The following is a 12154-nucleotide window of genomic DNA, read 5'->3' as shown; positions in this document are numbered from 1 at the left end:
TTGGACCACATGGTGTTCTGGTTCAGCTGTGCTGACTGGCAGGTGAAGACAGCCGATCCCCCTTCTCCCTCTGGGATCTGGCAGGTAAGGCTCTTCTCACCCCAATTAGGAAAGAGGCAGAATGGCAATTTAAGTGTCATTGAGCGGAAATATCAGAAGTACATAGGGTACTGAGAACTTCGAAGACAGAACGAAAAGGAAAAGTAGAAGGTCTGAGAAGGTAAGCAAGATGGGGGAAGTGAATCTAAGGCAACTGTATTGGAGTGCATGATTAAAAATTTAAAGAAGGGATTTGGAAGAGACTATGGGGTGAAGATGAAGCCTAACCACCTCCACATACTCTGTGAGGTCGAATGGCCCCCTATGGGAGTAGGATGGCCACCAGAGAACACCATGAACTTACAAATAGTGGAAGCAGTCTATACAGTAGGCACAGGAGAGCCAGGACACCTGGATCAATATCCATATATTGATTCATGGCTAGGGTTAGCTCCAAAGACTCTCCTACTTGGACAAGGTTCTGTATTCAGAAGGGAAAGGATAAAATATTAATGGCACAAAAATTGACTGATGATAAAAAAAAAAAGGAAATTCTACAGGATTTGGACGGGGATGACCTGACCCCTCCCCCATACTGGATAATGACGCGCCTGCCTCCCAGTGCTCCACCAGGACCGGAGGCCGCCTTAATGCCCAATCCAGGGCCAGGTGAAGTTCCTGCAGCAGCCACTGCTCTTCCGCCAGCTCTCCCGGAGTTCGTAGAGCCGCCATTTTGGCAGGCTCCGATCCCGGTGAGAGAAGCCTCTGGCCAACACTTCTAGGATCCGGCTCCAGCTGAACCGCCCAAACTATATCCGCCTCTCCCGGTGAGTACTACTGACAAGAAGGGGAGGGAGATGTTGGAATTAAACAGAGACTGCACTCTGCCACAGAGCCGGAGGGAACGAAAGAGAACAGACAAGAGATTTACAATGCTAGCTGCTGCTCTGGGAAAGTCTATCTCGGGCCTTCCGGAAAACCTCCTCTGCCCTTCAACCAGTCCCAAAGGAGGCCCGGGCCCGATACAGCCAAACCAGTGTGCCTGGTGCCAAGCTTTTGGCCACTGGAAGAATGAATGCCCTAAGGCAAGGAAGGAAGAGGAAGCTCCTGCAGTTGTGGGACTTGCTGGCTTGGAAATTAAATAGGGCTTCCAGGGCTCAGAGATATCAGGTCCCCGAGAACCCATGGTAACCTTAAAAGTGGGGGACCAAAACATTGACTTTATGGTGGACACAGGAGCAGAACTGTCGGGAGTAACAAAGCCTGTGGCACCACTGTCCAAAAAGACTACCGCTTAACTGGGGTATCGGGAGAAGAGATGATTAAATCGTTTTGCCAGCCCAGAAAATGTCAGATGGTGTGGGCATCAAGAGATTCATGAATTCCTCTACATTCCTGAGTGCCCAGTACCCCTGTTGGGAAGAGACTTGCTCTCCAAACTAGAAGCACAAGTGACTTTCTCCCCTGAGGGGAGGCCCACCTTCCGGATGGACACTATGACTTATTTGCTCTCTGTCAATACCACCCCAAGATGAGTGGAGGTTGCATGAGCCTCCGAAGGAAGAACTGGGTGGGCCAGAAGCGCATGAGAAAGAGCTAACTCAATTATTCCCTGAGGTTTGGGTGGAAGACAAACCCCTCTCCCCCCCAGGCTGGCTAAACATCAAGCCCCAATGATAACAGAACTCAAACCAGGCACCATCCTGGTTAGAAAGCGCCAGTACCTGCTACTGATAGAGGCCTGGGCCGGCATACTGCCCCACATCAATAGATTGAAACAAGTGGGCATTCTAGTAGAGTGCCAGTTGGCTTGGAATACGCCGATCCTGCCAGTCAAAAAGAAAGGAGGACAGGACTATAGGCCTGTACAGGGTCTCAGGCTAGTCAACCAGGCTACTGTGACTTTACACCCCACTGTTCCAACCCCCTATACCTTACTTAACCTCCTCCTGCCGAGGACTAAAGTTTATACTCACCCAGATCTCAAGGATGCCTTCTGCGTACGCCTCGCCCCAGCGTCACAACCCATCTTTGCCTTTGAATGGGAAGATACAGTTGGGGGCACCAAACAACAGCTCATCTGGACTCCCCCACAAGGGTTTAAGAACTCCCCAGCCATCTTTGGGGAAGCTTTGGCTTCTGATCTGAACTCATTCCATCTGGAAGAGTATGGATGTTGGCTCCTACAATATGGGGATGACCTGCTGCTGGCTGCCGAGACCAAGGAAAAATGCTGGAAAGGGACAAAAGCACTGCTCCAGCTGCTGATGGAAGCAGGTTACCGGGTGTCGAAGAAGACGGCACAGATCTGCAAGGAGGAGGTAAGGTATCTGGGGTTTGTTTTAAAGCAGGACACAAGGTTCTGGACCCTAGTTGGGTCCTATATACTGATGGCACTAGCCTGATAAAACAAGGACAATGGCTGTCAGGTTAGCCAAAGCAGAAGGGGCCATCAAGACTGAAAAGGGATGGTGGGAATTGCCAAGTGGCAAATTATCAGTACCGAAGGAGCTGGCACACAATCTGGTAAGCCAAACACACCAAGCAACCCACCTAGGCCATGCTGCCTGCTCACAGGTTAATGCTGCCTCTCAGGTATTCAGACAAAAACCTCTGGGTATTTAGCTGAAAGGCACGCTGCCCTTTGAACACCTGGGAGTGGACTTCACTGAAATGAAACCTCACCAATACTACTGTTACCTGCTAGTCATCGTATGTACATTCTCAGGATGGGTAGAAGCTTTTCCTACCTGGACTGAAAGAGCGTAAGTAGCCCGGTGCCTGCTTAGGGAAATAGTTCCCAGATTTGGACTTCCTACCAGCATTGGTTCAGACAATGACCCGGCTTTTACAACAAGTAAGCAAAACTTCAAATATCAAATGGAAACTGCACACTGCATATAGGCCCAGAGTTCTGAGATGGTGAAATGAACCAACTGGACACTAAAGAGACTCTCCAAGTGGATCATAGAGACTGACTGCTCTTGGGTGGACTTGCTTCCGACGGCTCTGCTCAGACTCAGGATGACCCCACAGTCCCAAGGCTATTCTCCATATGAAATTGTGTATGGGAGGCCCCCTCCCATAATAAAACAGGTGTCAACAAATTTGCCTCAGGTAAGGAGGGATATGATTTCACAGCAGATGGAACTGGGTAAGGTAATAAATCGGGTAACTAAGTTTGTACAAGAAAGGGTGCTGTTCCCCCTTGGGGAACAGATTCATGAGTTTACGCTTGGTGACCAAGTATGGGTCAAAGATTGGAAATATGATTTGCTAGCCCCCTGGTGAAAGGGCCCTTATGTTATTCTAACTACCCCTACTGCAGTTAAAGTTGCAGGTATTGTCCCTTGGATCCATCATACGAGGGTGAAGAGAACATACCACGCAGACCCAAAAAATGCTGAGTGGACTGCACAGAGGGACCCCGCTGACCCTCGAGAGACTAAGACCATCCTTAAGGAGGAAAACAAGATCCTGGACAAGCCCCTTCAGGATGAAGCCGCACAATCAACTCCTACTGCTTGGCCTCAGCGACGTGATTTTGAATTTAACTTCCATTTCAACTCAGGATAATGTTTTCATCTCATGGGCACATTCCTACACAGACTTCCACAACACTTCCAACTGCTGGGTATGTAGGGCTATGCCTCTGTCAGTGATGGATGGACTTCCTTGGTGGGTGTCACCGCTCTGCCAAGGAGATTTTAAACCACTCTGCTTTTTTCTGGGATGACAAAAACAGACTTTCCTCTCTCTTAGCAATCATAACCTCTCCTTGCTCTCTTGGTGTAAGACCTACAGTCAATAGACTCGGGTCATGGGGTTACATTTGATATAAATGCCAGTGTAACAAAAGCCTAACCTACAACAAGCCGCAGTATATCTACCTTATTTACATGCTAGGTGGACAAGATCCGTGTTTCAATGGTATGAGTATATTGCTGCCTTATTCGTACCCTCTACAGGGACAACAGGTATCATGATTAAAGCAGAGGCTTTGACTAATTTCACAAAACAGGCCCTCCTAGATAGAACAAAAGCCATCCAAGCCTTAAATGAAGAGCAAATTCAAATGAGAAAAGCAGTAATTCATAATAGAATGGCTTCGGACATACAGCTGCTCAAGGAGGGACCTGTGCTATAATTAAGGTTGAATGTTGTGTATACATTCCTGACTTATCTGGCAGTGTATCGACTGATTTAGATGACATGAAAAACCAGGTAAAAGCAATGTCAAATGAAAACATTCCTTTCTGGACTTCAGTCCTATCTTGGGTGAAGGGCGACTGGTGGAAAACTATATTTACCACTGTTATAGTTGCCTTGATAGTTCTGCTTTGTGGACCCTGAATTTCACTATTATGAACTTTGTAACCCGAAGGTTGATGTCATTCTCCCAAATTGGCAGTCAGAGAGCCAGGGTGCAATATATCCCTATGAATGATGCTCATAATATGAGTTAAGAGCATCAAGAGCGGGTAATGAAGAAGGAATTCATAGGGCCTGGACTCCATCTTAGGCCTGTTCATGCTGATCATGCTTGGCCACCTTTCCAATGGACTCTGAACTCTGTGTTTAGTGCCTATGAAAACAACAACAGAAGGATAAGACCCCCTCCAGACAGGGGAACCTTGAAGATCGTATCTAGGTTACTCATCGCCTAAGAGAAAACATACACTAATCACCCCTTCCTCCAGACAGGCCATAAATTTTTCTGTATCTATCGGAGTGTAACCTCGGGTTTATTGATTATTGGCTAATTGTTTGAGCACATGAGCACATAGCACGTGAATGACGGGGTTATTGGGATTGTATTTTCCTTGGTTTATGTAAGTCTCAAGGAATTTGGGGTGGTGGGTTCAGACACATACACATGGGGTATAAAAGATTTTCACAAATGCTGGTCGGGGTCCTTGGCTAAGAGGAGACTGCCTTGGGCCCGCCGGTGTAATAAACTGCACTCCACTATCTGCATTGTCCTTCTGAGTGAGTTTGTTTCCCAGAACCCGAAGCTACAACACTCTGATTTGGGATCAAACCTGTGGCTCCTGCAGTGAAAGCACAGAGTCCTAACCACTGGACTGCCAGGGAATTCCTGAGGATGATTTCCATGGGAGCCCAAGGGACCAAAGTAGGGCTGACAACACTGTTGTAATGGGAAACACAGTGTCTCAGGCTGGAAGGGACTTCAGAAGCCATGAGTCACAGAAAGAGAATAATAAAGAAAGCTACACTTTGGCACACCTGATTTACAGGAAGAGCAATTGTTTGTCATGTAAAGGGTCAGGAAGAAGTTTCTAAGCACAAGGAATAGCATGTGCAAAAGTCTTTGGGCAGGACAAACAAATTCTTACCTGAAATTGTTTGCTCATTTCTTTGTTGTTTTCCACCTCTTGCCCACTAGAATGCAAATGCCATGAGGGCAGGGGTTGGGTCTGGCTTTATCATGTAGCTGCATCCTCAGAAGCTGACTAACAGGATCAATACTTAGAGAATGACTAAATGAAGGACCTCAACTTCTGGTTTGATTTTTTAAAAACATTTATTGGTTTTATATAGCAGCCAGGTCTTAGTTGCACCACGTTGGATCTAGCTCTTTGACCAGGGATCGAACCTGGGTCTCCTGCACAGGGAGCATGGAGTACCAGCCACTGAACCACCAGGGAAGCCTCAATTTCTGGTTTTATTAATATTTATATTATTATTTTTTAAGATTAACCAGTACTCTTGCCTGGAAAATCCCATGGACGGAGGAGCCTGGTAGGCTGCATGCAGTCCATGGGGTCACTAAGAGTCGGACACAGCTGAGCGACTTCACTTTCACTTTCCACTTCCATGCACTGGAGAAGGAAATGGCAACTCACTCCAGTGTTCTTGCCTGGAGAATCCCAGGGACGGAGGTAACCCCAGTGGGCTGCCATCCATGGGGTCACACAGAGTCAAACACGACTGAAGTGACTTGGCAGCAGCAGGGCCGGTACTTCCCTGGTGGTCCAGTGGCTAAGACTCTGTGCTTCAAATGCAGGCAGCACAGATTCTATGCCTGGGTGGGGAACTAAGATCCCACATACCTGAGCCTGAGCACTCTGGAGCCTGTGCACCACAACTAGAGAGGAGCCCATATGTTGCGACAAAGGATTCTGCATGACACAGTTAAGATTCGTGCCACAACTAAGGATTCAGTTCAATCCCTGGTCGAGGAACTAGATGCCACGTGCTGCATCTAAGACCTGGCTGCTATATAAAATAAATACATATTTTTTTAAATAAAATAAAACCAGAAGTTGAGGTCCTTCATTTAGTCATTCACTAAGTATTGATCAAGTTAGCTAGCTTCTGAGGATGCAGCTACATAATAAAGCCAGATCCAGTCCCTGCCCTCATCCAACGCAGCCAAATAAATATATATAAAAAATTAACCAGGGCTGTGCTGGATCTTGGGGCTAAAAGAGAAAGAGGTCTGCACTTCCCCTCAAAGATGGCATGAAACAATGTGGAAAGGACAGAGGTAGAGCTGCATGAGGGGGTTTGTGAGAGCACAGAGGAGGCGTCTATTCCGGCCTGGGGAGGGGGGCTGAGGAACAGTTGGGCTTTAACAGCCAAGTGGGACTTTGACAGGAAGTCTGGGATCAGGGAGCATCCAGAGACAGAGGGGAGAATATTGGGGGCAGAAAAGAACACAGTGGGTGTGGGAGAACCATCTATAAGTTTTGAGTGGCTGTAGTGAGAACTGTGATGCTGTTGGGGCCAAAGAGACAAGGTGAGGTGCACAAGCAGGGGTCACACAAGGGAGAGCCTTGAAGGCCAGGCAAAGGTGCTTGGACCTTCTCCTGAGGCCAGCAGTCTCCAAAAGTTTTGTTCAAATGAACTTAATATACTACATGAGCAAATGTGTCCTTAACTGACATCTCCCAAAGCAGGACAGACACTTAGGATGGGTTTTTGTCATTAATTGACACCGTTTCCCTCACCTGGTCTGTTTGTGTGACCTTTGTCAAGTGAGGTAGCAGAGATTTCCTGACGGAAGGGGGTTCACATGGTTGGGGGGTGGGCAGTGGGGCTCTTAGCCCCCGTTTCAGCATTCTGCAGTATAGTCTTGGGTGTAGTGTGTGTTTGTCAGGCTGTGCTGTGTTTAGTAGCTCAGTTGTGTTGGACTCTGTGACCCCAGAAACTGTAGCCCCCCAGGCCTCCTATGTCCATGGGGATTCTCCAGGCAAGAATACTGGAGTAGGTTGCCATGCCCTCCTCCAGGGGACCTTCCCAACCCAGGGATCAAACCTAGGTCTCCTGCATTACAGGCGGATTCTTTACTATCGAGCCACCAGGGAAACCCCCTCTGTCAGGCTAAGCAAACATAAATATCATGTACCAGGTTTCCTATATTAACCTAACTAAATGGACAACTGGCTTCAAAATGGTGGGAGGCTTCAAAATATTCCTGCAAAGAAATGGCAGTTCCAGATAATACTGAAGTTACAACAGTGAACAGAGAGAAAAGGCTGAAGCTGGCAGCCCCTCTCGTGAACCCCTCTCCTGGTCAGTCATGCTGTAAAAAATGTAATAGAACCTGAGGAAAAAAATATCGATCAAAAAGACACGTTAGAGGACGTCCCTGGTGGTACAGTGGATAAGAATCTGCCTGCCAATGCAGGAGACAGGGGTTCCATCTGTGGTCCAGGAAGATTCCACATGCCACAGAGCAACTAAGCCCGTGTGCCACAACTACTGAGCCCACGCTCTAAAGTCTTTGCTCTGCGATGAGAAGCCACTACAATGAGAAGCCTGTGACCACAACGAAGAGTAGCCCCCACTGGCTGCAACTAGAGAAAGCCCATGCAGCAACGAAGATCCAGCACAACCAAAAGTTAATTCATTCATTCATTAAAGACACTTTAGAGACCACTCCTTTAGGCAACTGGAAGCCAATTAATAGTTGTAAGCAGAAGGAAGGTATGGACATATTTGTAGTTTCAAGAGATCACTCTGGGAAATTCCCTAGTGGTCCAGTGGTTAGGACTTGGTGCTTTCACTGCCGTGGACCTGGGTTTGATCCCTGGTCAGGGAACTAAGATCCACAAGCCACGTGTCATGGCCATATATATATATAAGTATATATAAATATAATATATATATAAATTATATAAATATACAAAATAAAGATATAAGCTAAAATTTTATATATAAAATTATATATATGTATATATATAAAATCACTCTGGCTAGAAGATGAATGGGACACAGCTAGGCTGGATGCTTAAAAACCAGTGATGAGGTTGGGGCACTGATCCAGATGGGAGGGGATGAGGGTTGGAATCAGGTTTTTGGTCATGAGATAGAGAGGGAGAAACAAATTTTACAGCCCTGTGTGTGTGTGTGTGTGTGTGTATATATATATATATATATATATATATTTCCCCCCCCACCCTTTTGGCTGCACTAAGTGGCTTATGGGATTTTAGTTCCCCAAGCAGGGACTGAACCTGAGCCTCGGCAGTGGCAGTGTGGAGTCTTAATCACTGGACTGCCAGGACATTCCCTGTAGCTTTACTGGTGATGATAAAATGGGCATTACTGGGTAGAAAGTGAAAGTCTTAGTTGCTCAGTCATGTCCAACCCTTTGTGAACTCATGGACTGTAGCCTGCCAGGCTCCTCTGTCCATGGGATTTCCCAGGCAAGAATACTGGAGTGGGTAGCCACTCCCTTCTCCAGAGGATCTTCCTGACCCAGAGACTGAACCTGGGTCTCCTGTATTGCAGGTGGATTCTTTACCATCAGAGCCACCAGGGAAGCCCAAATAATTTATAGATTAATACAACTGCAGTAAAAATTCAAAAAAAAATTTTCCCCCTAAGACTTGACAAAGTAACTCTAAAATTATATAGATGTGCAAACATCCCAGACAGTGTAAGATATTCTTTCTTTTCTGGTTGTGCTTTGCAGCTTGTGAGACCTCAGTTCCCTAACCATGGATTGAACTCAGGCCATGGCAGGGAAACCCCAAAATCCTAATCACTAAGTTACCAGGGAATTTCCACAAGATACTCTTGAAAAGAATGAGATTTATTAAAAATTGTTAGTAATTTCAACAGTGCATACACAGATGAATGCATCAAAATAGAGAGAGAGGAATAACCCGGTGTATTTATGGACACAATGCATGACAGAGATGGCTCTATAGGTCACTGGAAGAAGGATGCACTGTTGCCTAAGTGGTGCTGGGACAACTGCTTATCCATTCGGGAAAAAAAAATGAAATACAATTCCTCCCTCACACCACATACATATTTGAACTGTAAAACTCTGGGCTAACAATACAGAAGAAATTCTTTATGACTTTGGGGGTATATAGGTTTTCTAAAACAAGACAAAAACTGCCATTAACACTACAGAAAAGACTGACAAATTTGAATACATTAAAACTAATGTTAGGTAGTTAGAATAGGGAAAAGGAGTCCAAAATGGCAGTGGCTAAAAGACAAGGAAGAGAAAAGCCCACGAAAATAGAACAGAGGAAGGTCAAAGGAAGGTCCGAGGACCTGAGGACTGGAATGAGGACTTCAGGTAGAACAGCACTCCTGACTAAGCCCAATTTGCATAGGGCAGGCCCAGGGGGAAGAAAAAAACATAAAAAGAGGAGCCAAAGGGCCCTCTCTCTCTCTCTCTCTCTCTCTCTCTCTCCTGCGCGCTGGGGCGCTCTTCTCTTTGCGTCTTTGGATCCACGTGCCCTCACGCCTCAAAGATGGATTTTCCTGCTATCTTCTAAATAAAATAGAGCTGTAACACTGACCTGTAACACTGATTTGTCTAAGAGCTATAACATGGTCCGTTCAAGACCTGAGAGCTATAACACGGTCTGTCCAAGACCCGAGAGCTGTGACACGCTGAGGGGGCTTTAATGTCCGTCACTCCAAATCTTTGTTGTGACGAGACAACTCCTGACACTAAGAATATCTGCAACTTCCCTGACAGTCCAGTGGTTAAGACTCCGCACTTCTACCGCAGGAGTTTGATCCCTGGCCAGGGAACTAAGATCCCACATACGGAGTGGCATAGCAAAAGAAACACAAAACTCTTAAGATTTTCTAGTTATCAAAAAAACAACAGAGAGAGGGTGAGAACACAAACCACAAATCCGGAGAAGATATCTACAGCACATATAATTAGCAAAGGACTAATACCCAGAATATGTAAAGAATTTCTATTAGTTGAAAAGAAAAACAAACCACCTAGTTTTAAACAGGCAAAGACATGAAGGGAACTTTTACAAAGAAAGACTCTCAGATGGGTTATAACATATGAATAGATGCTCAACCTCATTAGTCATGGTAGTCAAAGAAATGCAAATTAAAACCACAATGAGATACCACTTCATACCTGCAAAAAAAATTGGTAGGCTGATAAGGGCATAAAACAAGGGTATTTATCCACTGCTGGTGGGAGTATAGACTGATGCAACCACTTTGGGAAACAGTTTAACATTACCTAGTTAAGTTGAACCTGAGCATATTTGTTTAAGAAATTTGACTCCCAAATTATATCTGTATCTATCTACACACACAAGAATATTAAAGCAGTATTCTTTGCAATAGCAAAAAAACTGAAACAACCCAATATCCATCAACAATAGAATGAATAAATAAGTGGATTAAACAGAAATGAAAATAAGTGAACCAGAGCTATAATATCTACATGAATGACCCTCAACAGCAATGTTGAAAGAGAAAGTAAGTTGCAAAAGAATACACACATTGTATGATTTCATTTATACAAAGACAAAATACAGTCAAAACTAAACAGTGTGTTGTTTAGGACAGTCATATAAGTTGTAAAATCCATTTTAAAAAAGCAAGAGAATGATAAAGACATTAATCACTGCAGTGGTAACTCCAGGGATGGGGAGAAAGGGCATGTGATAATTGAAGAGGGTAACAGGCCACTTTTGGAGTAAGGCAGTGTTTTATTCCATGTACACTTGGATTACCTGGATATGGGTGGTCACAACAAGTTAAGTGTGGGTGAGATGGGGCTGGCAGATGGAGCCAAATAAGAGAAAAAAGGAACATTAATTCTTGGAGAAAAGGAGAGGAAGTTGCTTAGACCAGAGAAGGCACCCTGCTGAGAATGGGCGCGGAGTCAGGAAAGTGAAAGCCAAGGGCACATTGTGTATAGCAAGGAGGTGGGTTGGGATGCAGGCTGAGGCACGTTGGTCTGGCTTCCCTACTGACCTGGCTGGAGCAGTTTCAGCAGAGACCTGGGGGTGGAGACCAGACAGCTGAGGACTGAGTGGGAGGTGAGAAAGCACAGACTCAGAATGGGTCAACTCTGAAAAAAGTATGAGAGCAGCTGGGTGGAGGTTGGGGAAGGGGGTTCCTATAAAGATGATAAAGGGTCTTCACGTGGCCATTAAATCCACAAGGAGAGTTTCACAGCCATCAATTTGATAAAAATTTTTGTCAGTCTGACAAGTGGTGACAGGATGTGACAAGCCCCGTCAGACACTGTGGTGAGGGGATAAATTACTTTGGAAAACAGTTTGTCAAGACCTAGGAAAGTTAAAAACATGCCTTTAACTCAGAAACTTCATCCCTAAGTACACTTATGCCTCAGACACCTATTCAGGTGCACTAAAAGACAATGTTTATTTTTCCATTTATGCAATAATGGCAGAATGAGACACAACTGAATGTCAGCAAATAGAACAGATAAATTAATCATGGATGTAGACAATGAAATACTACGCAACAGCAAAAATAAATACATTCTAAGTCTATGCATTACTCTTACAAATATAATATCAACAGAAAAAAGGCAAATTACTGAAGGAAAAGTACAGTACGTTACCATTTACACGAAGGTTTTAAACAGAAAATATTCTAAGAAGCATTTAATGATTTCTACATACGTAGTAAAAGTATAAATACGTATACAAATTTAACAAAATTCAGGATAGTGGCAGGAGGGTGGAAGGCCTACGATGTGCTAGAAACTTGACATGTTGCAGCTTTACTTATAATCTGTATGGTAGGTATCATTCTGCCCAGTTTACAGAACAAACAGGTTCAGGAAAGAGAGCTGGTTGGAATTTCAGTTTCCCCCGGTTTTGACATGGGT

The sequence above is a fragment of the Bubalus kerabau genome, chromosome 13, assembly GCF_029407905.1.
Source record: "Bubalus kerabau isolate K-KA32 ecotype Philippines breed swamp buffalo chromosome 13, PCC_UOA_SB_1v2, whole genome shotgun sequence".
Taxonomy (NCBI): Eukaryota; Metazoa; Chordata; class Mammalia; order Artiodactyla; family Bovidae; genus Bubalus; species Bubalus kerabau.
Note: the sequence above shows the minus strand (reverse complement) of the source record.